We start from the raw sequence: 22,930 nt of genomic DNA on the forward strand, positions 1-22,930 counted from the left end.
AAATGTTATGCGGGAGTCCAAACCTGGGAATGCTGGAGACCAAAGCTGAAATTGGGAAAACTAAATAGCCTATTTTACTCCTGGAGATCCGAGGATTAGCCACCCAAAATATCTTTGCGATCGGTTCAGCAGTTTTTATGGTTCCTTCGAACAGACAGACGGACATTTGGTGAATTATAGTAAGATCGTCACAATGAGAACATCGTCACAATGAACGTTATGCGAATGCGAATGTTATGCGGGAGTCCAAACCTGAGAATGCTGGAGACCAAAGCTGAAATTGGGGAAACTAAATAGCCTATTTTACTCCCATGGGTCCTGGGATTACCCACCCAAAATATCTTTGCGATCGGTTCAGCAGTTTTTACGGTACCTTCGAACAGACAGACGGACATTTGGTGAATTATAGTAAAGACTAGCAATGTTACCCGCCCTACGGGTGGGGCTTCAATTGGGATGCCCGAATGAAAAGGCTAAATATCAGAAATTGAAGGCTTTTTTTTCTTTTAAACGATTTATATAAACATCTGTTAAATCTCGATCGGTGCAGCCATTTGTGCGGCACCTGGGAAAATAACGTCATGTGGGAGCAAGTATCAGCAGGATGTGTGAGTCCACGTTTCTGATCCTCCTTCATGCCGAAGTAGCCCACCACTTCTCCAAGCATTCTGCTCTTCAGATCCGCCATGACAGATATAAGCTTGATACTGAAGACGCGTGCAGTTAGTACTCCCGATGTTGTATGTACTCCTGTGTCCTCTAACAACCCGTGTCCTGATAAAAGGTCTTTGTCCGGGGTCACCGAGCTCGATCGGTGCAGCCGTTTGTGCGGCACCCAGGAAAACAACATCGTCACAATGAGAACAATGAACGTTATGTGAACGCGAATGTTATGCGGGAGTCCAAACATGAGAATTCTGGAGACCAAAGCTGAAATTGCGAAAACTAAATAGCCTATTTTACTCCTGGAGATCCCAGGATTATCCACCCAAAATATCGTGCAGATCGGTTCAGCAGTTTTTACGGTACCTTCGAACAGACAGACAGACAGACAGACAGATGGACATTTGGTGAATTATAGTAAGATATGGAGAAGGCATATTAATAATTTTATCAAAAGGTCAAAAGTCAGCGTCACATCAGATCATCAATTTTCATGTGATTTATGTGAAATTTTTATAACTAGCAAAGGTACCCGCCCTACGGGCGGGGCTTCAAATGGGAAGCCGAAATGAAAAGGCAAAATATCAGAAATTGAAGGCAGAATTTTTTTATTTTAAACGATTCATATAAACATCCGTCAAATCATATCGCACGTAAATCATCAAAATCAAAACAGTATCTTTAGAATTTCAATAACAGCCACATCACTGTTCATATCGGTAAATATTGTTGAGGATTCAGGGTTGGCGCTCCCTTTACCAAGGGGAGGGGGGGGTTAGTCCCCTTGTCCGTGACTGACCGACCCGAGTCCTTTGGAAGTTATAACGCTCCTCCGCGGACGAGATTGGCCAGGGTGATTGGTCAAGATGGAGTCCCAAATACCTGCATGCCAATCCCTCCGCGAAGCAGGGAAATAACTCCCGCTCGAACCACGGACAGGTGGAAATTGCCGAGCGGTTTAGCAATCCGCGATTCGAGCCATTAGCAAAAAGACTAACCCGATTCTGAGCGGTTCTAATTGTGCCACGTATACTCAATTGAGAAATCACGAAAACGATTGGATGGCGAGGAAACCAAAAGGTAGGAAGAACAGATTTATTAATTACGTACAAAAACCCGAAGAGGAAACGAAAGAAGGGCATGTACAAAGGAAGAAGAAGAAGCAGCAAACACCAGGCAAGCCTTAAACAGTCTTAATTAACACGCCCAGGACAACACAAACAGACTTACACGAAAGGGGAATAGCAGGAAGGAAGGTCCAAGCAGATGGGCAGCATGGGCTCCGGCTCCGATCCACGCTTCACCCTGGTCCACGCTCCGGCTCCGATCCACGCTTCAGTTCCGTGGCGAAACCCGGCAGGTGGCGCTGCTCGTATAGCGTTGGGATGCAAGCGGATATTATTTGGCGGGGTTCATAAAGCGGGGAGGGTATCTGGCTTTCTCTCTGTCGTAAGCAGCACGCCCTCTCACGCAGCTCTCTCTAAGTAGTCCATCCGCGAGCGCTTATATTACGTGCTCGCGTATCAAGCCGCGTGCTCTCTGGACACACCCACAGTGAGCTCGCCTCGGCCCTGGCTGGTCGCGAGGGCTCACCAACTCCGCCCTTAACAGGGCTACGCCTCGCTCCAATAACTCCTCCCCCTTCTTTACCAAGCTGGAGCACATGGGCAATGGAGTCTTGGGGGATAGAAAACCACTCTCCGCCAAAGCTTTTGAAAAGAATTTTGGGGCCTAATCTTATTTAATTAATACAACGCAGAGTCAAACTTTTGGAAACAGAGCCTTATCTGAAACACATACTAATGAAATAACTGGAGTTCCTATGGTGTTCTACGTGTTGCTTGTGGACTAATTAGGGTGCGACCTTCAACCTTTTGAAGATGGGAATATTTACAGGGGATTATTTATAATGGATTATTATTTACAAGTGCAGGTTCTAAAAACCGTAACACAGCACCCTCCCTTTCGCCAGGCCCGTCCCGGGCCGTTTCACAAGGGATATCTTTTACAGTTATATATGACACTTCGGTGTGGTTACCCTCTTGTATTAACCTCACCCTGAGTGCGACATTTTAAAACTAAATATGTCCCGCCTGCTGCGTTGCATTCTACCTAACAGACTCATTCCCACAGACTAACTGAATTGCGGAATTAATTTTCAAACTAAACATTTAGCTGGTGGGGAGCATTATTTACAAAGACTACTATTTCGTATTTACAAACTATCACCCAGGACCTGTCTTTTTTTTGGGAAACAAAAGAAGAACTTTTGAAAAGAGGAAAGGCATGCACTGCAATGCACCGATACACCATACCCACATGCACAGAAATGCACAATCAATCATAAAGTGCACTAAAAGCACAAAAAGCACCACCAAAAAGCACCAATCAGCACCACAATCAGCACCATCCAGTGCACAGTTATACATTTTTTCAAAAATAAACTGGCGTCTTCTCCGCTGGGCCGATGGCTGCTGGGCCGATGTTTCTTGGCGTCTTCTTGCTTGCTGCCTATTTGAAAATAAAAGGGCACAAACCCCGTCCACCTTTTTAATTACGGCCAGCAGGGGCCAACTAAGGTGGTCCACCTGCTTGGCATAGGTGCCACCTCGACCGTGGTCCGCAAGCAAGATGCTGGCAGCAATGGTTCGCGCCAGCAGAGGGGCCAGGCCACAGAACGTATGATCCATATATGGTGGGCTTGGCCACAAAGCGTGTGGTCCATAGGTGGTGTAACGGTCCAGGCAGGCAAGCAGCGAGGGTGCGGGCGCACAACTGCGACACCTGCACACTTTCCCCTCGGCACACAAAGACCACGGTCCATGAGTGGGGAAGGAAGACAAAGCAGGGCTAGTGGGGTGCAAGGGCACAAGAGTACACATCAATACAAGGCAATTTAATGTGAGGAGCGCAGGAGAGCGAGCCAAGAAAGCTCGTCCCTACCGTTCATTATCAATCCCAATCCCTTATCAATCCCTCCTAAGCCAAATTTGTCATCATTTCCTCTGATGGAGGAAGAGATGGAATGCAAACGATGTCACCGCCACGTCATGATGTGTCTTTCATTCCAAATGTCTGCACAAAAATGTGGTGTGGAGTTTGGTCACCTTGGTAAGTGGATGCGGATGGTGCGAAGAGATTTTCATCCTAACTATCTTCTAATTGACATCAACACACTTTACACTACCCGGGGTCTTTCCCTGCCAAACCATTGGCCACTTTACTCTATGCGGTTCTAAAAACCAATTCCCATTGAACATACTGTGGCGCTCACCAATTTGGGGCCTCACTCCCCCGATTCTGCACCCTGTGTCCTCGCACAATTTTGGGGCTGGGTCGTGTGGCTCCCCGAGCAGGTCTGACTTGCCTGCGCACCTCCGCCACTGCAGTTGCCACCCGAGTTTACCTAGCTCCTCACCCTAACCTACCTACCTGGGGAAGGCCCTCCTGGCGCTCTCACCGCGTCTATACCCTCCTTGGCATCGGGCTACCCGGGTCCTTCCCATGGATCCTCGGGCCCCACTGAACTCTAATCTGGCTCCCAGAGCCTCCCTGCGGCCTCACCTGGCCGACAGACTAACAGTGGCAGAGTGCTCAACCAACCACACCTTTAACAGGCCACACGCCCAGCCATTCCATTTCACTTACACACCCAATCACACACTTCTTTTCAACTACCCGCACTACAGATGTCAATATCCACCAAATTTTTCTACTCCCTCTACCTACTTTTAAACTACCCGACCCGGGTACTCGTGAGGGGGTCCATCCTTCCCCCACTCACTCCTTCGCACCGTCCATTCCACACTACACATTCCTCACTCCACTCACTCCACACCATTGATTCCACACAACCATTCTCCATACACCTGCATTTCACTTGCACACCTTGCAAGCCATTCACTCCATACAATACCATTCATCATGCTCACCACAAAGAACTTCCATTCACAATTCCTTATTCATCACTCTCACTACAAACACACTGCTTCATCTAATCTAACTACTCCCTTCTGAAACTCGTGCTCCCAGTCTTCCCTTATACTGAGCACTCCCACATCGTTATCGTCCATCTAATCTACCTACGTCCCCTACTGCCTGTACAAAAGTCACTACTTAAATCTCAAGTTACCTATTGTCATTTTCTAAATCCCTAATCATTATCCAAGCCCTCCCTGGCTAGTTTGTACAGCCAAAAACCCCATAAAACTATTGCTCATGTGCCCGGGCAGTAATGTGAGAGATGGTAGATTTACCATCCCTCCACATCACTATTGCCATCACGATCACGCCCCAGTCCTCTGGCACTATGAGCCCCCTTCATAAGAGGTACTGGGTCCCGCCTCGGCATCTAGAGCCGAGGCGATCCATGAGGGCACCTCCTCGCCGGTGTAGGGTCTTATTCGTTCGGCATGGACCATCCAGGGGAGGGCTCGTGGCCCAATTTTGATCTTAACGACCACGTCACAGACTTGCGACAGGACGACCCCCGGGCCTTGCCAGGGAGAGGTGAGTTTTGGGCACCTACCATTCCGCCTCCGGGGATTGAAGAACCAAATCTTCATCCCCGGAGCGTACTGACTCCCCTGGCTCCGGTGGTCGTACCTGCGCTTCATCTTGGCCCCCGCCAGATGGAGCTGGCGGCGGTCGAAGGCATGGACCCTCTCCATGCCTTCTTCCAGGTGACGTGCATAGCCCTCCCTCGGCGGGATATCAGTGGTCTCTGGCACGGGACCGCATAGCAAGTCGGCGGGAGCGCGCAACTCCCACCCATACATAAGCAACGCTGGACTGCATGCGGTGGCCCCGTGCTGGATAGTTCGGTCGGCCATTAACAAATACGGGAGATGTTCGTCCCAGTCATCCTGACGGGTGGTGGTGAACAAGGCCAGTTGTTGGACCAATGTTCGATTGAACCTTTCCACCATCCCGGCGGATTGTGGCCGCAAGGGCGTTGTCCGTGTCTTCCTAATTGACAGGAGTCTGCACACATCTTTTAGCAATTGACTTTCAAAATTTCGACCCTGATCGGTGTGCAGCTCCTGTGGAATCCCATGCCGACATACAAATCCTTCCACGAAGGCCTGTGCCATCACCCCGGCTTCTTGGTTGGGGAGGGCATAGGCCTCCGGCCACTTGGTTAAATAGTCCATTACAACGAGGATGTACTTGTTACCTTGGCGGGTGCAGGGTAGCGGTCCGAGAACATCCATAGCCACCCGTTGAAGGGGGGCCCCCACCTGGTGTAATTGAAGGGGGGCCCTCATCCTCCATGCTGGTCCCTTTTTAGCAGTACAGGCGTCGCATCTCCGACACCAGTCCTGTATATCGCGCCCCATATTAACACAATAGAACCTCCGGCGGACCCGAGATGTTGTCTTTGTCCTGCCCAAATGGCCGCCGGAGCGGGTACCATGCACCTGCTGTAATATGATGTTTTAAAATTTGTTTGGGACTATCACCAGCCAGGAAGTTCTCTCAGAGGGAACCTCCACCCACTTGCAATACAAGATGTTATCCTTCAATCCCAGTGTCTGCCACTGAGCCCAATATGCCTTTGTTGGTTGCCCCGAGGGGGGTTACCTCTTCCCCATTAGGTCTTTGTCCCAATCGAACCCATTCGTACACCGGTCCCAGGACGGGATCCTCCCGCTGGGCCGTGCTCCAAGCCAAAGTTCCAAATTCTTCATCTGCAGTTCGTGGCAAAATTGGCCCTCTCACCCGGGTTGCACGGACTACGAGGGTCGGGGTGGAATCGCCCAATTGTTCCCTCTCCTCGTGTCTCACACAACATTTGCAGTTTTCCCCCAGACAAGGACGCCGAGGGAGTGCATCGGCATTCCCATGGGCCTTCCCGTCCCTATGGGTCACATTAAAATCGTACTGCTGCAACTTTTCCAACCACCTTGCAATTTGGCCCTCCGGTTCCTTGACCCAAAGGAGCCATTGCAAGGAGGAATGGTCAGTTCGAACCAAAAATTTCCGCCCATACAAGTACGGGTGGAAATGGTTCATGGCAGACAGCATAGCCAATAGTTCCTTGCGAGTGATGCAATAATTTTGTCCGGGCCTACTCATGGCCCGACTATGATATGCGATCACCCTCTCCACGCCCTCCCGTGTCTGAGACAAAACTGCGCCAATCCTTCCTGGCTTGCATCCGTGTCCAGGGTAAATGTCCCGTCACTAGAGGGGTACGATAGAATGGGTGCGGATGTCAAACACCCCTTCAATGCGAGGAAGGCCTCTTGGCACTCCCTTGTCCAATTCAATCTCGTCCCCTTCTCCGAAAGCCGGTGAAGGGGCCGGGCCAATGCTGCAAATTTTGCCACAAAGCGCCGGTAGTAGGAGCAGAGTCCCAAAAATCCCCACACCTCCTTGATGGTACGTGGTGCGGGCCACTCCTCTTCAGCTGTAATTTTGCCTGGGTTTGTTTTTACCCCCTCGCGACCGATAACGTGACGTAAATAGGCCACCTCTCTTGCAAACAAAGTGCACTTACTCGGACTCAGCTTCAACCCTGCCTGTCTGAGGCACCCAAACACCTGGTCCAAATTAGCTATCACCTGGGGGAATGTCTTCACATGTACCAGGACGTCATCCAGGTACACCAGGCATGATTGCCATGGCATGCCGCCTTGTACATGCTCCATTAATCGTTCAAAGGTGGCGGGGGCATTACACAAACCAAACGGCATCACAGTGAACTGATACAGCCCCTTACCTATGGAAAATGCCATTTTCTCCTTCCCTGCCCTATCCATCTCCACCTGCCAATACCCACCCTTGAGGTCCAAAGTTGAGAACCAATTTGAGCCCGCAACAGCATCGACGGTGTCATCAATTCTTGGCAGGGGATATGAGTCTTTGAGTGTCATGTTGTTTAGCTGGCGATAGTCAACGCAGAAACGCGTGGTCCCATCTTTCTTTTTGACCAGCACAACAGGTGACATCCAAGGACTTCCCGAGGGCTCGATGATACCTGCATCGAGCATTTTTTCTACCTGTTCATCAGCTTCCTCCCTCTTGCTCCAAGGGAGCCATCGGGCGGGCTGACGAATAGGCCGGGTCTCACCGGTGGGGATCTGATGTTTCACCAGGCCCGTACGTCCAATATCCTCGGAGGATAAGGAGAAGATATCCAAATGGGATTCAATTAATTTGTGTAAGGCCTCCCTCTGGATACCTCCCAACTCTACGCTACTTCGATTTACGATCTCACAAATGGGCTCGGGCCAATTCCTACTACTTTTTGAAGGCTCCCCCTGGGGTCGGCTCGGCTGGACGTTCTCACCCCTCACTGCCGCGACTTCTTTAACTGGGGTGCAGCCGGCTACCTTCGTGCCCCTTCCTATAGTGCATGGTTCTGCACTAATATTAATTACTCAGACGGCCACCACCGGCCCGTCCGTTTTTACGAGGGTGCGGCCCATGATTAAACCCGGTATGGACTGCCCTGCGACGGGTTCCACCAGGCCGCAGGACTCCTGCCGTGTTGGGCGAGCTGACCATCGGGCCGTCACTATGGCCTCGGCCCTTGGAGGGATGGTCACGGTCTCGGAAGCCTCCAACTCCGTCCTCTCAGCTGTGCTCACCCCCTCAAATGGTATCTCCTCTACTCCCACTTGCAGGGTCCCCCAGCAGAAATCGATTTTAAGTCAACAAATCCAACCCTATTAAGTATGGGTCGCACACCTCCGCTACCCAAACTTTTATTTCCCTCTTTACCGACCCTCACTAGAGGGTTACAAAACCACGCCCTATGATCGGAGCTGTTACCCCGGTAGCCAGCTGCAAACTATGATTTTCCAGATGCTGGATTTTATCCCAGCCATCTGCACTCAAATTGAGGATCACAGGGCTGATGATCGTAGCGCTAGCTCCTGTGTCCACTATGGCGTCTACCCCCACGCCGGCAATTTTGCACCGAATTGTTAGTCAAGCTGTACCAATTTGGCCACAATAGACGACCTGTCGCGTCAATGAGGGCGCTTCACCATCCCCTGCTGCCGAACACGGCCCTGTATGTTCGGCACATTCTAGTTTCCCGGGCCCTGGCGGGGGGGTGTCTGGGGTCGGCTAACCCGACCCGTACAGGGCGGAGTTGTTGATCGCGACTGCCCAGGTGCGTCCCGGCGCGGAGCTCTACACTCTCGCGCCCAGTGACCCAGCCGACTACAATTATAGCACCTCACCTGGTAAGGTGCTTGCCTCCAGAATTCCAAATTCCGCCCCCCCCCCTGAAAGTCCGAATTGGGGCATTTGATCGTGTCCCAGCGTGGGCCACCTCCGCTGGGCCATGGTCCAGGTCCCGCCAGACGCTGGTTCACCAGCCTCTGGACCATGCTCTCCAGTTCAGGGCCCCCTTTGGGGGCGGACCCCCTCGGGGGGCCGCCACCTGTCACGGACCCTACCTGGCGCACCGCCACTGCGTGGCGCTCGCTTCCCCGGGCCAGGGGCCTCGCTGCTTCCCAACGGGCCACAGCGTCAGCCGCCTGGCTCAAGGTCTGCGCGCGCCACATGGCGAGCTGTTGTCGGAGCTCCGGATCCGGGAAGGCCTGGATAAAATGATCCAGCGCCAGGCTTTCCTGGGAACTGGCTGCCATGCCCGCGTGTGCAATCCCTACTGCGTGGTGAATGTCATGGGCAAGTTCCCCGATGGTCTCCTGGGGCTTGCATTTTCGCTGCGCGAGCTGAGCTTTAACAAGCTCGCTCTGCTGTTCAATGCCGAATCGGTTAATTAAGGCTGCGCGGATGGCTGGCAGGGTGAGAGCACCCGGTGGCAGCGCTGTCAGCACCTCTGCCGCCGTGCCGCGCAGTGCCCCACAAGGTGTACTCCACCTTCGTCCGGATTCCAACCTTTTCCCCGACACACATACTCAAACTGCGCCAGGTACGCCCTTGGATCACTCTTACCGTCATACGGCGCGAGTGGGACCTTGTGGGTGCCCGAAGACCGGACCCCGTGCGTCGCTCCTTGCGGGGTGAGCGCGGGGCCGAACCATTCGGGCCCCCACATTACACTATTCCCAAGGGGCTCTCATTAGGGCTGTCAACCGATCCGAGACCGGGACGAAATCCCGGTGGTTTCGGCTTTCGAGACGGTCTCGGGACGGTCCCGAGATAAATTGACTGACGCAATTTCTCGGTAAAAAAATCCTGGTTAAAATTCCAACTTCTTGCAGATATTTTCCATAATCGAGGCATTTATTGAGCCTTGCTTTCATTACTCTGCTTCTGCACAAGCATCATTTTTCGCAAGTGCAGCTGAACTGACACAAACGATGATAGATAAAGTAAACTCACTGTTCCAGGATTTTCCCCTTGTCAACAAACAATGCACTGCAAACGAATCCGAATTCCGAATCCGGATCTTCACCAAAATCTAATCATGTCGTCCTTGTCACACACGCTGCATCTCCACAAAATTTCGTCCGAATCTGTCCACAACTTTTTGAGATATTGTGTTCACAAACAAACGGACAAACAGACAGGAGTGAAAACATAATCTCCATCGACCTTTGGTGGCGGAGGTAACGAAATCAGGATAAAGGTCCCAATGAAAATCCCCCGCATCGCAACTTTATTTAAACCGTTGAATCCTTCCGCTGTATCACTCCGCCTCGCCCTCGCCCCGCTACGGTCACGTGTCCGTCCTTGGAGACGAGTTACGGAATGTGGTTGCTAGGGTCTTTAGCACATTAATATCGAGGGACTCGCTCGAGGCCCGTGAATGGAGGGACGGTGTTTATTTAGATTAAAAACACGTTTATAACGGATTATTCTACACACAATGTATTAATACAAGTACAATACTTTTTTTTTTTTTTTTTTGTTGTTGTTGTTGTTGTTGTTGTATACAAGATCGAGGCTCGTGAGAGAGCGAACATTAATCACACAGAAAGACAAACAGACATATAAAACAAATAACATCAGGAGCGGTAGACAAGATGGGGAGAGAGGGGGAAGGACACAAACACAACATTTGAGAGCAGGGACCGAGAGACATGGAGACATCGAGAGATCTGTGGGAGGGAGAGGGCTTTGGGGGGGAGGCATGTGAAGGGGGGAGGCATGTGAAGGGGGGGAGGCATGTGAAGGGGGGGGGGGTGGGAGAGGTATGAACATATGGACACTGCCAGGATTTCCAGGAAATAAGTTGGAATTTCAAACAAGGTGGATCTGGGGTGAATTAGTGGGGGTAGAAAAGATCAAGGTTATGGATGGGGGAAGATAAGAGATGGTGGTGAACAGCTGTTTTAAAGACCTGGAGGGAGGAGAGGGATTGAAGGGAGTGTGGGAGTTTGTTCCACAGGCGGGAGGAAAGAGGAATGAAAGAGTGAAGGTGAGCAGAGAGCTGAGATTTCGGCAGTTTAACCATCAGAGGGTTGCTGGCAGATCTTGTGCGACCTGTAGGAATATTTGGGGGACAGAGCACAGAGAGAGCTGGGGGAGCAAGGCCGGAGAGGAGTCGGTAGAAGACAGAAAGACCACCTACCTGCCTGCGGTGAGTGAGTGAAAGGCCCTCAGAGATAGCTTCATCGCGGGAGATTCCAATGATTTTGAAAGCTTTGGATTCAACAGCGTGAAGCCGAGCCAGGTGTGAGGCAGGAGCACCAGCCCATAGGGGAGAACAGTATTCCATTGAGCTGCGGATGAAAGCCTTGTATGTGGTGAGGAGCTCAGGTGTGCCGAGGAAGGACTTCGCACGACGGAGGATGCCCAGTCGGCGACTGGCTTTGGAGGCCAGCTTGGAAATGTGGTTTTCCCAAGAAAGATCATGGCAGATAGTGAGACCCAAAAGCTTGAGTGACAGAACTTCTTGGAGAGGATTGTTGAGAAAGTAGATGGGAGGGTTGTCCAGTCGATCTTTTCAGAGAGACATAGTAAGAGAGTGAGATTTGGCAGGATTGAAAGACATGTTCCACTTGTTTGACCAGTCTGTGATTTTGTCCAGGTCTTCAGAGAGTGAGGAGGCTGCAGACTGCCGATCTGAGGGAAGAGGAATGGAGCGGCAGAGAGTGGAGTCATCAGCAAAGAGATAGAGAGGATTTTCCAGAGAGTCAGAGAGATCATTGATAAAGACCAGAAAAAGCACAGGGCCCAGCACACTTCCTTGGGGAACTCCAGCCTGAACAGGAAGGGGAGATGAGAGAAATCCATTCAGGGCCACACGTTGACTACGACCAGAGAGGAAGTCCGCAAGCCATGCATGGAGATTTCCATGGATACCATAGGAGGAGAGTTTGGTGAGCAGAGCTGGGTGCCAGACCGTATCAAAGGCCCTTGATATGTCAAGGGAGACAGCTCTGATTTCCTGTTTGGCATTGAGGACCTCCATCCATTGTTGAGACAGCAGAAGCAGCATGTCCAGAGTAGAGTGACCTGGTCTGAAACCAAATTGATGATCAGAGATCAAGCCATTGGAGAAGAGGAAAGATTTCATATCCGAAGCAATGATGGATTCCATGACTTTGCTGATAATTGGGAGCAGGCTGATTGGTCTGTAGTTGCAAGGATCTGTTTTTGCACCTTTTTTGTGTAAAGCGGTAATGTTAGCTGATTTCCAGGATGCTGGCAGATGACCTTGAGCAAAAGATAGGGTGAAAAGAACAGAGAGAGGGTGAGATAGAGCGGCAGAGCAGGATTTTAGGACCCGTGGGCTGATGCCGTCTGGTCCAGTTGCAGAATCAGAGTCGAGGTTTGACAAAAACTCCTCCACCTTGTCAGGAGAGAAGGACACAGAGTCCAGGAGCAGTTGGGTTCGACTGGGAAAGGTGGGAACAGAGAGAGATGGGTTTGGGACTAAGGATTTCGAGGCGAACACAGAGTTGAGGCATTCGGCTTTGTCACGTGCGATGTCAACTGTGTGGCCATTTGAGGTAAGGGAGGGGATGGAGGGGGAACAAACACCAGAAACGGATTGGACCAGACGCCACCAGGATTTGGAGGAAGGAGACAGGTTTGAGAGTTCATTCTTGAGTGAGGAGAGATAGTGCTTCCTGGCACTCCTGAGGGTAGACACACACTTGTTTGGTGGAAGGAACTGAGATTTCCTTCAGTTGGATTAGCCTTCCAAGAGGCAAAGGCAAGTTGTTTCAGGGCAACTGCCTCACCACAAGATTCAGTGTACCATGGACGGGAGGAAGGGTAAGACAACTGAAGGCGAGATGGGATAAATCTGTGCATGAGAGAGATCAGTTTGCTTTGGAAGAATTCCCAGGAAGAATTGATGTCAGAGGCAGTGGAGATGGGAGACCAATCCAGACGATTGATGGCTGCTTGAAGACCGTCCCAGTCGGCCTGAGTGAAATGCCAGACTCGTCGACGCTGAGGAGGCTCTCTGAGAATGGCCAGAGAGATGTCCACTTTGACAAGCACATGATCAGAAGAACCGATTGGAGCAGAAGAAGAGCAGCAGACATTAGCAGGGAAGTTTGTCATAACCAAGTCTAGAAGAGAAGATACTCCATTGGCTGAGATCCGGGTCGGGAAATTGACAGATTGTGTCAATCCCAGTGAGTCACAGAAGTCCTTTGCTGAGGTGCCATGACTAGTGAGAGAGGAACCCACACCCAACCAGGTGGCATGATGACAGTTGAAGTCACCACATATGAGGAAGAGAGAGTTGGGATGAGTGGATAGAAGTTGGTCCATGTTGTCAGACATTGAAATGTAGATGGAGTCATCACTGTTTGGGGGACGGTACAGAATACATATGAACAAAAGGTGGGAGCGGAGAGGAAGCCGTAACCAGAGGTACTCCTGCGGGTGAGGAGGAAAGAGAGCAGTGCAAGGAGAGTGAGGAAGAGAGTTTTTGACAAAGATAGCCACCCCACCACCAGGCCGAGGCTCAGGTCTATCATACCGGAGGAGGGAGTAACCAGGAAGAGATATTAAGGAATCAGAGACATCTTGAAGGAGGAAAGTCTCTGTTAAGCAGATCAAGTCTGGATTGTCAGAAGCAACCTGTATGGAGAGATCAGTCAGGTTTGAGCGAAGGCCCCGGATGTTTGAGGTCCATACCGTTAATGAAGAGAGAGGGGGAGCATCGGGTACAGGACAGGGGAGGGGAGGAGTAGGGTAAGATGAAGGATGAGAGGGGGAGGTAGGGAGAGCAGTTGATAGTGTTTCAGATGTTGCAGAAGAGTTCCCAGAAAGGGAAGGATGAGGAGGATGAAAGGTTTGCTGGTGAAGGGATGCAGCACAGTGAGGGGTTGTTTGAGGGGGGGCAGAGGAAAGTAGAAGGTTTGGGGGGGTGGAGGTATGAGATAGAAGGGAGACGAAGTGGGGAGGAGGCAGCTTGGAGGAGGAGGGGGGAGGAGAGAGAATTGGAGAGGAATGGTATGGGGGGAGAATTGAATGGGAGGGATTGGGGGGGAGTTTTGAAGGGGAGGAGTGAGGGGGGAGTTTAGGAGGGGAGGGGCAAGGGGGGAGTTTCGGAGGGAAGGGGAAAGGGGGGAGATCAGGAGTGGACGGGCAAGGGGGGGGATTAGGAGGGGACGGGCAAGGGGGGGGATTAGGAGGGGAGGGGCAAAGGGGAAGTTTAGGAGGGGAAGGGCAAGGGGGGAGTTCAGGAGTGGAGGGGCAAGGGGGGAGTTTAAGAGTGGAGGGGCAAGGGGGAAGTTTCGGAGTGTAGGTGCAAGGGGGGGGATTTGGATGGGAGGGGCAAGAGGGGAGTTTAGAAAGTGGATGATTAATGAAAGACGAACATTGATAACAAATTGGGTTTGTTGTGATTTTCAAGTTAGCAATCCGGTTCAGGATGATGGAGGAGGGATGGAATGAATGTGAATTTAGACCATGTAGTGAGGGAGACGTATAAGATATTGAATTTCTTTTTTTTGAAGTGGAATGAGTTGGAGAGGAAATTGAGAAAAGCCTTTTAAATAGGAAGAAAAACAGCGTGTTGTAATATACCACTGAATAAAAAACAGAAGGGAAAAGGTTAAACATATTTTAAAATATTTAAACAGAACTATGAACAATCTTATATTCACAAAAATACCAACGGGGGGAGAGCCGAGAGGGACCACCATGAGTCACGTGAACAGGGCAAACGGTGGATGGCAAGGAGATAATGGGGGTGGGGCGAACAGCACACCTGGACAGAAAATACAGGATGAGACAACAGTACACGTGGAGAAAAGAAAATAAATGTTTTTGTTTTTTTTTTGTTTTTTTTTTTGGGGGGGGGGGTGGGGATTTAGAACGTTAGACAGTATTATGTTCGGGGTAGAAGGGAAAAAACCAAGAGCCAAGCAAAACACACTTAAGTTAACAAAACACCGACGGGGGTACAACTACAGGGCCACACACGAGGAGCAGAACACGATTAAATTAATTACGAGTTACAGGAAATTCAAACCAAAACTAACTATAATCAAACAATATCACATGGACGATAAAATAACGAATTGAAATTTGACAATCTATCTGGGGAAATGGGGGAGAAACACGTGGTCGAAGAACGAACGAACGAATAAGAATGAATAAACGAATGAGCACAGAGAAGGTAGTCTTTTTTTTTTGTTTTTTTGAGTTGAGATTTACATAAGGAAATAGGCTTTGGGGTGGAAAGACTGCGAAAACAGAGAACGAAAGTTATTGGATCACAAACGACAGGCGCTGAGAGAAAAACAAATCCTCAAGGTTGTACTTGTACAGTGTACACTGTACAAGACCTCGAGACGACACGAATTAACGCGATTTTCAATACAGGTATGAAAGATTTGCACCGAAAATCTTTGACGGGACAATATACGTACATACACCATAAAAGAAATACAGTTATAACGAAAATACAAATTGGAACAATGACTTAACTTCGATTTCGATGGAGAGCGTGGAGACCTGCGAAAAAACGAACCGTCGCCAGCAAGACCGGAAACGGAAGTCAATTATGACTTCAAACGGAAGTCAAACGGAAGTTTGACTTGAAGTTTGACTTTGAAGTTTGGTGGGGCTTCCCAGGAATTCAGAAGTCAAACGGAAGTCAAACTACATTATGTAGTTTTATGAAACTAGGGCATGCCCGTACTATATCTATATCTAAAATTATATCCCCCCCCTCTATTTACATGAAATGGTTTGGTCCAAAGCGAACGGCTTGCGAGTACGGTGACAATCCCCCCCCCCTCTATTTACATGAAATGGTTTGGTCCAAAGCGAACGGCTTGCGAGTACGGTGACAATCCCCCCCCCTCTATTTACATGAAATGGTTTGGTCCAATTCGAACGGCTTGCGGAGTTTGGTAAAGAAATCGCCATCGCGTGCACAAACGCGCAGGAAAGCGAAAGAATCGCAAATTAGTTTTAATTAGTTTTAAAACATAGTTTAACGCCAACATAGCGGCAACATAGTTTGCCAACGTGAAATAAATGAATACGCTCTCAAATGTGCCGTCCGAGGCAGAGTCTGTTCGCCACGTTCGGCACACGTGATAACTCGCTGCTCTGTGATTGGTTGAATCGTTTTTTGGACATAGCTCGGTAACTACTTCTCCGATTAATATGAAACCTTGAAAAGGCACATCCTCGGGTCCCCAGCAATATACCTGGCAAGTTTCAAGTATATCGGACCCGTGGTTGTCGAGAAACAGCGGTCACAGACAAACATACAAACATACAAACATACACACAGAGATTACTGGAATTATAGATAGATGAGTTTTTGATGAACATTTATGTTTAATTGCAACGCTATAACTATAAATTGTAAGAATCCCTCGGGGTTTGGTTTGACGGTTTGAATGTGAAAGTATTTTGGTTATCTTATCTCCACTTTAGGCCTGATAAGTTGATTACGTTTACTTTAGTCACAGAGTCAAAATAAGGAGGGGGGGGGGGGTGATCACTACACCGCCTGCTTTATAATTTACTAGCAGAAGTACCCGGCATTGCCGGGTGGGGGAGGGGACGGGAACGGGGGGGGGGGGGGGAGCGAGCCCCTTGGCAAAGCGAGCGATTTTTTTTTTTTTCATAGCGTCATAGCGTTATAGCGTCATCACGTGATCGCTCTGAGCGAATCAGCGCCCACCTGCTCTGATGCCGTGGATTCCGTGCGCTGAAATGCGCTGAGGTAAATATGAATAAAAAATATTTTGTTGTGTGGCAGGAACTTCTGAAAATGTCTGCCGTCGTCCTGGTGGGGCTTCCCAGGAATTCAGGTAACGCAGTCGGGTTGATCAAAGCATGGGCTCGGATAACTTGGGTGCCTTATCAGTCGACAATTGTTAAAACACGTGAACATTCGATGAAAGGCGTTATTTAGCGTTATTAGTTTCAATTTCTGGAATAAGGGGTCGGTATATTCGATCCGTCCACCGAACGGCTATCAACGGGTTGAACAAAAAATTGTCCATTCCGATTTGAGTTGAGGCACGCAACGCTGCGTCATTATAGCCCGCTTAACGGAACTATTAAAAAAAAAGTAACATGCACATGTGCGCAGCAGCAGGACGCGGCAACTATTGAACTATCATGAATATCGAACGGTCGTACGTGTACGCGCGCGAGCTACGAGAACGCTTGACATGCCCGATCACAACTCACAAAATGATAATGAAACTCCAACCGGGACTCGAATATGCCTGGGCAGAAACATTTTCTCCCTCTCTCTGACATTACAAGAAATTACACGAAATTACAAGCAAGAAATTACACAACAATACAAACTGTAATGAGATAACCCGGTCCCATCGGTGGCCGATCATCTGCATGTAGGCGGTGTATTTTATTTCATCCCGGTAAATTGAAGCCAAGTCGGAATTTAAGTTCTCAACATCAGAAATGAATTTTTTTCATTGTTGTTTATATATTGTAATGAAATTCCATTATTTTTGAAGCCTTTTTTTTTTTTTTTTTTTTTTTAATGTATTACTTTGTCAGGAACCGAGCTGATCCGAGATCCCGTTATGAAAATTGAAAATTTATCGAGACGGTTCCGAGACGGGATTTTGAATCTAGCTAACAGCACTAGCTCTCATGCATCCCCCGTCCCTCTAAGGACTACCCCTGTCGGTGTCGATGCTTGGGTTGCCCCTCCGCAACCCACTACCCACTCCATACTCGTACATCCTGGCTCACCAATACCCCTCACACTCCCCATAATCGGACCTCCTTGCACACATTCTCTTTCCACGCACTCCGGACCAGTCGCACACCACACCATTGGCCTCTCACGACCGCACGGGTCTATACCAACACCCAAGCTCGCTGAACCTCCCCTCACACCATATACATTTCCGAGCATATCGCCACTCACCTCGGCGCCTCTTCCTCTTCGCTCCTCTTGCACCTGCAAACTCTTTATTTGGTTAGCAAGCACGTCATCACGCTGTGAGCACAGACCTTCCACATATTCCATCACCTCCTCCTTTATGTCCTTCTTCGTCTGCCTTCGTCTCTTTTTAATTTCACTCACCCCTTCTTCCACTTCCTCTAACTTTTGTTTCACCTCATTTATTTCCCGGTGCACCCCCTCAATTTCTTCCTCTAAGGCCACCTTGGTCGTCTCTATATACTTCCTGACTTCTCGTTCTCTCGTCTCCAACGTCTCTGCTACCTCGTCCAGCCTCTTTGTCAGCCCCTCGTGTACCGTCTGACATTCTTTCTTCATCGCTATTAGTTCTTTCTTTATTTCTTTCTTCATCGCTTTCAGCCCCCCTATCACCGCTGTGTTCTTATCGACTTGCTCCCCTAACTCCTTTTGTCCCACTGTCAGCTGCTCTACTTCTCGTGTCAAATCCTCTATACCCCCCTGAAACCTAGCCGTACTCTTTCTCACCTCTTTCTCCACGCGCTCCTCACACTGCTTTACCTCGTCACGTACTCCTCCGACCTCTTCGCTCACCCCGCGCCTTATATCCTCCCCCATCTCTCCCATTTCCCTGGTAGATGCCACCCTCATCTGTTCCAAATCATTCTTTTGAGCATCCAATTTGCTTTCCAGCCCGTTTTTGACCTCCTCTATCTGATCCCCCATTCGTTTAATTTCCATTTGGTTCTCCTGGGTGGCCATTCTATTTTCCAATCCCATTAACCCATCCTTCATTTCCCTAATTTGGTTACCCACGTCCTCCAATTTGCCCCCTAATTTGCCCTCTAATCCTCCCATATCATTCCTCAACCCCCCAATTTGGTCTCCCAATTGCTTACTATCAGCCGTCATTTCTCTTTGCTCCCGGGTGGATCTATCACTTTGGGCGGCCAACTTACCATTTACTTTATTTATTTCATTCTGTTGGGCGCCCATCATTTTTTTCATTTCTGCTATAAATTGCGCCATGAGGGCTTGCATGTCACCCACCCGCAATAGCGCAGCGGGCGCGGCCCTCGTCACCACGTGCGAGGCGCCGCCATTTTGTGCACCTGCGACCCCTCTACCGCACCTTCTTCATTCTCCTCCTCCATCTCTTCCACTTCCTCCCTGTCGTCCTGGGTTGCCTCTAACTCCTCTTCATCTACCCCCACCGGCATCCGATCGCCTTGATCATCCATGGCACGATTCAATTTGGATCTTAAATAAAAAAAATCTGGCCGCTCGTAATTTTGACCAAATTTTTCAGATGTTATCAAAATTTGGTTCGGGTCCAATCCCACTCCCGGACACCAATTGTTGCGGATTCGGGGTCGGCGCTCCCCTTACCATGGGGGGGGGTTAGTCCCCTTGTCCGTGACTGACCGACCCGAGTCCTTTGGAAGTTATAACGCTCCTCCGCGGGCGAGATTGGCCAGGGTGATTGGTCAAGATGGAGTCCCGAATACCTGCGTGCCAATCCCTCCGCGAAGCAGGGAAATAACTCCCGCTCGAACCACGGACAGGTGGAAATTGCCGAGCGGTTTAGCAATCCGCGATTCGAGCCGTTAGCAAAAAGACTAACCCGATTCTGAGCGGTTCTAATCGTGCCACGTGTCCTCAATTGAGAAATCACGAAAACGATCAGATGGAGAGGAAACCAAAAGGTAGGAAGAACAGAGATTTATTAATTACGTACAAAAACCCGAAGAGGAAACGAAAGAAGGGCATGTACAAGGGAAGAAGAAGAAGCAGCAGACACAGGGCAATCCTTAAACAGTCTTAATTAACACGCCCAGGACAACACAAACAGACTTACACAAAAGGGGAATAGCAGGAAGGAAGGTCCAAGCAGATGGACGGCGTGGGCTCCGGCTCCAATCCACGCTCCACCCTGGTCCACGCTCCGGCTCCGATCCACGCTTCAGTTCCGCGGCGAAACCCGGCAGGCGGCGCTGCCCGTATAGCGTTGGGATGCGAGCGGATCTTATTTGGCGGGGTTCAAAAAGCGGGGAGGGTATCTGGCTTTCTCTTTCTCGTCAGAAGCACACCCTCTCCCGCAGCTCTTTCTCTCTGTCGTAAGCAGCATGCCCTCTCCCGCAGCTCTCTCTAAGTAGTCCGTCCGCGAGCGCTTATATTACATGCTCGCATATCAAGCCGCGTGCTCTCTGGACACACCCACCGGTGAGCTCGCCTCGGCCCTGGTTGGTCGCGAGGGCTCACTGACTCCGCCCTTAACAGGGCGACGCCTCGCTCCGATAACTCCTCCCCCTTCTTTACCAAGCTGGAGCACATGGGCAATGTAGTCTTGGGGGATAGAAAACCACTCTTCGCCGAAGCTTTTGAAGAGAACTTTGGGGCCTAATCTTATTTAATTAATACAACGCAGAGTCAAACTATTGGAAACAGAGCCTTACCTGAAACACATACTAATGAAATAACTCGAGTTCCTTTGGTGTTCTACGTGTTGCTTGTGGACTAATTAGGGTGCAACCTTTAACCTTTTGAAGATGGGAATATTTACAGGGGATTATTTATAATGGATTATTATTTGCAAGTGCAGGTTCTAAAAACCATAACAATATTATTCCATCGTGTTTCAAATCGTGATATCAACTGTACGCTTTTCTTTTGGGAAAATAATTGAACGATTTTGTTCCTCTTCCGTTCCGGTTTATCTGAAACGGCACCCGCCCAGAAACACGTACCAGAGAAAACAAATCGTTTTGGCAATGGCCTCTCCAATATTATACCCGTTTGTGACGTTTGTCACATTGTCTCCAGTACCCGTTTGTGATGATGTTTTCATTGTGACGAAAATATTCGAATTTATTATTCGAATATTCAAATTCGAATTTATTTATTCGTATTTATTCGAATTGCACGTATATGTGAATTGTGATTGTGTTTCATTGTGATGTTTGTGCGGCGACCGGCGGTGTGTACAAAGGGCAGGGACTTAATCAACGCGAGCTGATGACTCGCGTTTACTCGGAATTCCTCGTTCGTGGGACACTGTCTCAAGCACCAGTCCCCATCACGGATGGGCCTTAGCACTTTACCCAAGCCTGACGGCTAAGGGCAAGGTACACACTGGCCCGTCCAGTGTAGCGCGCGTGTGACCCCGGACATCGAAGGGCATTAAACGTTCATTAAATGTTCATTAAAGGATTACAAAACGAAAAACATTATGAAATTACGTTCAAACCGTCACGTCAAACACTACCGTGAACACATGCATCGTCACAACATCGTCACAATGAGAACATCGTCACAATGAACGTTATGCGAACGCGAATGTTATGTCAAAGTCCAAACCTGAGAATGCTGGAGAACAAATCTGAAATTGGGAAAACGAAATAGCCTATTTTACTCGCAGGGTCCCAGGATTACCCACCCAAAATATCTTTGCGATTGGTTCAGCAGTTTTTACGGTACCTTCGAACAGACAGACGGACATTTGGTGAATTATAGTAAGATGCTGCCCTGTTTTCGAGCAACCATTGAAATTGGTTTAAAATACCTTCAGTCAGTGTGGTACACTGCTTTATTCCACCAGGTGAGCACCCAGGGGTATTGCCCCTATTTTTCCAAACCACTCCTGAGCTTTTCTGCACTTTCTGACTTTTGATCCTTTCCACTCCTCTTATCATTTGTTCACATGTCATGGCTTTGGTGTATTCGTTCCATTCTCTGAATGTCGATATTGTTAGGTTTGTGGGGGCAGGTGATGACATGACATAGTGGAGATAGAACTGTGTAAGGCAGCATGGACCGCTTTGCGAGTCGGAAGCCAATCTCAATGTATTTAAGTAGAAAAACTGTGAGATCATTTTTGTGTTAACTAGGTAGGGTCAAGATTAGTTTCCCCAGTTTGTGATTGCTCCCTCTGGTTTTTCCCAATGTTTTTACGAATATAACAAGTCGGCCATAAAAACGCACAGCTTTAACCAACCACAACAACAATCGCAGACAGTACCCGGACATTACGGTCGACAAGTAAGCCCGCCCACATGAACAAGATAGGAAAAAGGCCCTGCTCCGTAAAGGTTGAGAATAGGTGGGCAATCAAGAGGGCCATGAGGCTCCTCCCCTGAAGAGCTCGGGCAACTGGACGGCGTGACATCAGAGCTGGAAGGTTCGAACTTGGAGGACGAAGAATTGTGCAGGTTCTCGCTCGGTCTGCCTTTCGGCTGGGGTGGTCGCTTTGTCTTGTGTCGTGCAGAGAACTGTTCAGAGCTCAGAGACCCTTTGAAACTTTGGAGCCAAGGGTGTTGTTTGATGGTGATGTTTTTCAAGAGAGCTGGAGCTGCGTCACGTTTTGGAGGGAGACGAGCGAAAGAGGACCAGCCGCACGAACCCCCTCACGTTTGTGGCGACGCGGAGAGGGACTTTGTGCCATTTTGTGCATTTCCCACGCAAGCGGCTTCGGGCTGCCTTGTGCTGCCGATTTCATTCGGTGATCTCATTGGAGCAAAGCTGAGTGCCATCGGCTTTAAAACATTCTATTTTCATTGTCTTTCCTCTTGTCTGTTTTTGTGTCTTATTGGAGACGTCTCACATAAGGATTTAATTTATCTCGCCTTTCATTTTTATTGCGTGCATTCCGTCCAAAATGCAATACTTATTGATACATTTTAAGTGTGGAATCAGCTATACATGTTCCACAAGAGTGCCCGCATTTAATAAAAGCTACTTTTTCCAGATTTATTTGTAAAAGTGGAAGTGAAAACTGAGCACAACATCGATGTCGAACTGGATCGACCTGAACCAAATGATGCTGAAGCTTCTCTCCTCAAGGACTATCCCCATGAAGGTTTCTGTCGATGTCTACACATTAGGATTTAGTTTACCTCACCTTTCATTTTTATTCCGTGCATTTATTTTGTTAATTTATTATTGTGGCATTTTTCATTTGTCGTGTTTGTGGGTTCGAGCAGAAGCCCCGTGAGCTCCGTGCATGAAAGC

The 22,930-nt window shown here is 49.2% G+C and overlaps 1 long non-coding RNA gene and 1 other non-coding gene across 2 annotated transcripts in view; one reads left to right on the plus strand and one right to left on the minus strand.

Annotated features, from left to right (window-relative positions):
* Window positions 1-22,930, minus strand: part of LOC144889560 (uncharacterized) — a 452,052-nt gene that overhangs the window by 295,320 nt on the left and 133,802 nt on the right. The gene's annotated exons all lie outside the window — the stretch shown is intronic.
* Window positions 1-22,930, plus strand: part of LOC137419464 (uncharacterized) — a 264,183-nt gene that overhangs the window by 18,814 nt on the left and 222,439 nt on the right. The window contains exon 3 of the transcript XR_013621867.1: window positions 22,668-22,778. This is a non-coding gene — a transcript (uncharacterized LOC137419464). The remainder of the gene's footprint in view (window positions 1-22,667; window positions 22,779-22,930) is intronic.

Source organism: Myxine glutinosa, chromosome 1 (genome assembly GCF_964187855.1).
Source record: "Myxine glutinosa chromosome 1, kmMyxGlut1.1, whole genome shotgun sequence".
Taxonomy (NCBI): domain Eukaryota; kingdom Metazoa; phylum Chordata; class Myxini; order Myxiniformes; family Myxinidae; genus Myxine; species Myxine glutinosa.